Source organism: Dromiciops gliroides, chromosome 3, assembly GCF_019393635.1.
Source record: "Dromiciops gliroides isolate mDroGli1 chromosome 3, mDroGli1.pri, whole genome shotgun sequence".
In the NCBI taxonomy this organism is placed as follows: domain Eukaryota; kingdom Metazoa; phylum Chordata; class Mammalia; order Microbiotheria; family Microbiotheriidae; genus Dromiciops; species Dromiciops gliroides.
The window spans coordinates 623,217,425-623,223,774 of NC_057863.1; positions in this window are offsets into that span (position 1 = coordinate 623,217,425).

Below are 6,350 nucleotides of genomic sequence, written 5' to 3' on the forward strand. Positions count from 1 at the left end.
CCCAGGGAAGTATAGGTGGAGTGTGGGATCCAAGATATGTAGAACAGAATATCCGAATTAGGAAGAGACTTCTGTGCTGCCCTTAAAGTGCATACAGTATGAGCTAACCAAGCACGGGGAAGTTATGCAACCTTTTACCAATCAACCCCCTTTGCACATGCCCCTGTACGTCTTCTTCTTTTTTTTTAGTGAGGCAATTGGGGTTAAGTGACTTGCCCAGGGTCACACAACTAGTAAGTGTTAAGTGTCTGACATCAGATTTGAACTCAGGTACTCCTGACTCCAGGGCCAGTGCTTTATCCACTGTGCCACCTAGCTGCCCCGATGCCCCTGTACTTCTAATTGGAGCTTGCATAGACAAAAACTTTCTGTCAGGTATGCTTATATGTGTAAATATCAGGGAAGGTAGGGGAAGAGGGAGATGGGAATTCACATAATGTCCATTGGTCGTCCTGGACACCAACCCCCCTCTAAGTAAGTCTCCTTTAAATAAATTCTATCTCTTTAACCCTGGAGCTGCCAATGGCTTTCTTTGGTATGAAGCTGTTATCTAGGAGGTATATATATCTGAGCCTCTGCCCATGCCCTACAATTGGCATAGTCTGCAGGATCCTGTACCCAAGACTGTTATAATATCCTGTTTTACAGATGAAGGAAACTGAAGCTCAGAGTGATTCAGGTGAACTGTCCAAGGTCTCACAGCCAGTAAGTACTGTTTGTCCTTTGTTCTTGCAGAGGACCATGATATTGGGAGGTGATGACTTTCACTGATTTGGATTTAAGTGAGGGAGGGCCGTGCAAGGTTATCAACCTCATTCTCTCCTCCAGAGCCATCTGGGCCCAGTGGCAAAATACATATCAGGACGACTGGAGATGGCCCCTGATGGTTTTTTTGGGTTTTTTTGGTGAGTCAATTGGGGTTAAGTGACTTGCCCAGGGTCACACAGCTAGTAAGTGTTAAGTGTCTGAGGTCGGATTTGAACTCAGGTCCTCCTGACTCCAGGGCTGGTGCGCTCTATCCACTGTGCAACCTAGCTGCCCTGCTGCTAGTAAGTGTCAAATGCCTGAGTCCACATTTGAACTCAGGTCCTCCTGACTCTAGGGCCAGTGCTCTATCCACTGTACCACCCAGCTGCCTCCTGTAAACATTAGAGCCAGGATGGGACCTAGGTCTTTCCTAGTTTAGCATTATTTCCATTGCTGATTATTAAACAGTGTGACTAGTCTACAGGGCCTACAGGGCTACCAAAGCCATCTCCCAAATACCTACACTAGCAGCGGAGAGCACAGACATAAATAAACTCATATTATTAACTCCTTCAGCTAACTTGGTATTTGGCCACTACTACTACTACTATTACCACTACCACCACCACCACCACCACTACCACTACTTTTGATCAGACCTGTGACTTCACTGATATAAGGAACTCTCAATGCAGAAATTCCCTCTTCTAATGCAGTTTGGCACCTCCCTGGCAAGTCTTAGAGTTGTCTTGGAAAGTGACTTGCCCAGGGTCCCACAGTCAGTATAGGTGGTGGGTCAGGATCGGAGCCCATCTTCCTGACCCCAAGGCCATTTCCTCCATTCACTCCACTAGATTACCTCTTATTCATAATGTCTAACTTTTGCGCTTAGTCTCATCCTTAAACCAGATATGCTCTAATTCTCCATTATGGTAATTATAGTTGATGCTTAAATGGGGATTTTATTTTTGCAAATCAATTTCTCCACCTTATTTCCTCTAATCCTCACAATATCTCTGAGAGGCACAAGCGATATTTCACACAATCTCCAATTTTCAAGATAAAGAAACTGAGGCCCAGAGCAGTTGGATGATTGTCCATGATCATAGCTAGCTAGCGTGAGTGGCAGGATTCCAGCCCGGGTTTCTCTAAACCCCAGAATCAGATTTTTCTTTCTTTTCTGTGCTCATTCCAGAAAACATTAAGTCAAGCCTTCTTTGACATGGAACCAAATGAGAGATGGAGGGCAGTCCACAAGCATGTTGGGGGTAAGGGAGATCAGCACAAGGGATTCCAAAATGTCTGTAATCTACAGAGATTGCATCCAGGTGTTCCTGGTAAATTCTAATGAAAAATCAACAAATATGTGAAGCCCTTATTATATTCTAGGCACCTTGCTAGGAACTGGAGATACAAAGATAGAAATAAAACAGTCCCTGCCCTCAAGAACTTACATTCTACTGGGAAATTATTTTTTTCCCTTTGTAATCCAAAGCATTTTTTGTTTTATGCATCTTTCCCATATTAGCTATATTGTGAAAAGACACAGAACCAAAGGCTGGGGGAGGGCATGAAAAAATAAAGTGAAAACCAGCATGCTTTGATTTGCATTCATATGCTCTCAGTTCCTTCTCTGGAGATGGATAGCATTTTTCATCTTGAGTCCTTTGAAATTGTCTTGGATCATTGTATTGCTGAGAATAGCTAAGTTATTCATGGATGATCATCATACAATAGTGCTATGACTGTGTGCAATATTCTTCTGGTTCTGCTCGCTTCACTTTGCATCAATTCATATGTCTTCCCAGGTTTTTCTGAGAGCATCCTGCTCCTCATTCCTTATAGCACAATAGTACTCCATCGTAATCACATACCACAACTCGTTCAGCCATTTTCCGATTGATTAGCAGGGGATATGATTTATATTCCAATACCCTGATGTATTTGTGCTGTTCCTCTATACATGCCTCCCTATCCTCTGTGGTTCTCTTCCATGTTCTCCTTTGAGCCTGCCACAGGGAGTTCACTCAACCTGCAGGTGGTCTTTCCTGAAGTACATGGACTTGTCTCTTAAATGGGGATAAGAGGAGCACCTACCTCACAAGGTCAAATAAGCTAATGCACAAAGTGCCATATAAAGACTAGTTATTATTCCCTTCCTCTTGCCATGTAACCATTCTTTTTGCATCACACATTCATTTGATGACATTCCTTATTCTAGTACAATACAGTGAAGAGTCAAACACAAGACAATTTGGAAGGGAGAGTGGTGGAAAAGGGGGTCTCCCCTGGGCGTGGAGAGGGATGAAGGGAGGGTCCTTACAGCACCTGAGATTGATGTGGGATGGAATTTCAGGTCAAATTGTTTGTGAGTCTTCCCAAAAGAATTACAAGACTCAGTGACTCAGTTTCCCAAATTTTATTGCCATACTGTGGGTGACCACAGGGAGAAAACCAGAAAAGTGGAAAGATATCTCTCAAATAGAGAAAGAAAAGAGTTATATTTATAGTATGGATAAATTGATTATCAGTCTCATTATAATAATCTCCACCTTAGGGAGGTACAGGGGAGGGTTTATCCTAATTTGGAGTTCCTGGGAGCTTGAGCCAAATCCCAAGGCCAGGTACCTTTTTCCATGGAGGTGTGTTTTGGGGGTTTACATGTCATAAGGTGAATCTGGGGACAAATTTGGCCTTTTCTGCGCATGTCACTTTTTGATTCCCATACTTAGTTTCAAAATATCTTCATTTATCATCTATTTCTAGTGTTAAGGCTAAAATTCTAGCTAGTCTGTCTAAAATATCTAATGAGTGGTCGCCAATAAATTATAAGCTTTAGCAAGAGTTAGACTTTTAAGCATTTATTAAGGTGAATAAGAATTTGGTAAAGAGAGAAAGGCCTACATTCATCTATCTATTAAAGGGAGAGCGCATTTCTAGCTCCGCTCTCTGCCAGAGTCCACAGGAAAAGAGCGAGACAGAGCGCCAGGCTCCCCCTTCTTCCTCCTACCAGCAAACTCCTGACGTCAAAGAAAAGACCCATGATCTTGCCCTCAGAGACAGTCACCTCATGGCGGGGCTTTTCTACAGTAAATCTCCAGCAGGTGGCGTCATTCTAATCGTTACACTAGTTTGAATTTCTATACCCTGTCACTTTTTTTTTGGGGGGTGAGGCAATTGGGGTTAAGTGACTTGCCTAGGGTCACAAAGCTAGTAATTTTTAAGTGTCTGAGGCCGGATTTGAACTCAGATCCTCCTGAATCCAGGGCCGGTGCTTTATCCACTGTGCCACCTAGCCACCCCCAGTATATCACTGTTATAGTTAAGGTCTCCATGGCCTGCGTCTTTATGTTTTTGTTATGGGTGGTGATTAATGTGGGTAAGAGAACCTAGGCCCTGACTTATATTAAGGAAGGAGTTATCCATTAACTGGGGTCTGAATCCCTCTTAGAGCTTATATCTGAATTAGAGCTTGGGTCTTAGGTTTTTCTGTTAATCCCTTTCTTGCCTCCAAAGTCAAGCTGAATCTCGAAGATAACAGAAATAAATATTTTGAAAAGTTAGCTGATGAGATAATGTATTCTAGGCCGAGAGAGAATGAAATTATTGGGAGGCACTGGAGAGAATTAAATTCTGACTTTGGGGCAGTTACTGGTCTAGTTTGGTTGGCATAGAGAGTGGGCCCAGTGGATTATAGTGAGGGAGTCTGGGGTCAAACTGTGGAGAGGCCTCAAATGCCAGGCTGGGATGTTCCTATGGCGTCCTGGACAATAGTGAGCTACTGAAGGTTTTCGGGAGGGAGAACGGTATGGTCAGGTCCCCTTATTTGGGCAGCTGCACTAAGGCCAGATGAGACAGAAGGGAGAGTCTGCAAGTTGGGGGGCTAAGTTGAGCGGTGATGGGGGCCTCCGTTCAGCCCTCTCCAGCCCCGACTCATCAGTGTCACTGGCTGGATCCTCAGACCGCCTCCCAGTAGTAAAGATGAGATTGCAGACCAGGTCGCTGGAGACAGGCTAGAGGGTTAATGGTACAGGTGGTGGTTTACAGACGTCCCATCCTCTGCCCTTCTTCAGCAAATCACCTCATCCGTGCTCGCCTTCCCCTACTCCCGTCAGAGGCTCCCGACCAGCCTTGTCCGCGTGGGTCTCCTCTTGGTTCCCAGTGACCACCTTCAGGGCTCTTTGCAGGCTGCCGCATCTGAGCGCACTCATCCGTAGCCGCTGTGAGCTACAAACCACTTCAGGGGGAAGGATGTGCGCTCTAATGCCCGAGGACCCGGTTCTCTTATTAACCCCTGATTAGGTAGTGAGCGCCACGTAGCTTTTTGGGCCCGAGCTCACTCACTAGAGGCTTTGGAAGTGCCGTTTCTCCTCCCACTCAAGCCTCCATTCTGCCTTCTGGGGAACAGGAAGAAGCAGGATTGAGGTCATCGGGCTCTAACCCCGGGACTGGGCCGTTATCATCCCTGCAAAACTCCAGGGTCGCTCGCTGGCCAGCATTAATTAGCTTCTCCTCGCTGCGCCCTGGGCTCACACAGACTTCCTTAGCTCAGGTGAAGAGATTCATAGACCCAGAGCAGAACGGACCTTAGAAATTCTAATGAGCTCAAGCCTCTCATTTTACCATTAAGGAAACTGAGGCCAGCGAAGTACCGTGACCCAGGGGGCAGAGCCAGCATCCAAACCCAGGTTCTGTGACCCCCAAGTCTTGTCACTTTTTTCCTCTCATTTCATTCTCAGAGCTGGAAGAGACCTCTGGTTGTATCTGTCAGCCCATGCAGGAATGCGATCTACAACCTCCATTGACAAGCAGATCACTACCTCACTAAGTAGGGCAGCTTCTTCTTCAAGGGAACTAGATCCATTTTCAGATGGCAAGTCCTTGGGCCGAGCTTCAGTCAATCTCTTTCTCATTCTCCTAAGTCCCCCTTGCTTTCCTTCCTGCAGGCCTATCTCCTCCATCTATCACTGCTCTGTCCTCTGTCAGCATGTGAGATTTGGAGTACAGCCTCTGGCCCTGATGCGGATTTCATTTCCAATTTGGGACTCCAACCTCTGGACCCTAGTCCCTGGGGTATTGCTTCTCCCATACTCCCTCCTTCTTTCAGATAACATCATTAGCCTGATATGCCTCTAGGGTGTGAGTCCTAGCCAGGGGTAAGAAGTCCCTCTACCATCCTCTTCTGGACTCTGGCAGAGAATCCAATGTCTCCTCTGTCCTGGCATCCCAGGATTCAGAGCTGGGAGGGCCCTGAGACACCCCTTCTCCTTCCAACCTTCCCATTTTTCTTTTTTAATTTTAAAAAATATTTATTTATTTATTTTTTGACCTTGCCATTTTTCTTTTTTAATTTTAAAAAAATAGTTATTTTTCAACCTTGTCATTTTTTAATATTTAAAAATTTATTTATATATTGACCTTCCCATTTTTCTTTTTTAATTTTAAAAACATTATTTATTTATTTTTTAACCTTCCCATTTTTCTTTTTTAATCTTTAAAAAACATTTATTTATTTATTTTCGACCTTCTCATCTTTCTTTTTTAATTTTAATAATTAATTAATTAATTAATTAATTTTCGGCCTTCCCTTTTTTCAGAGAACA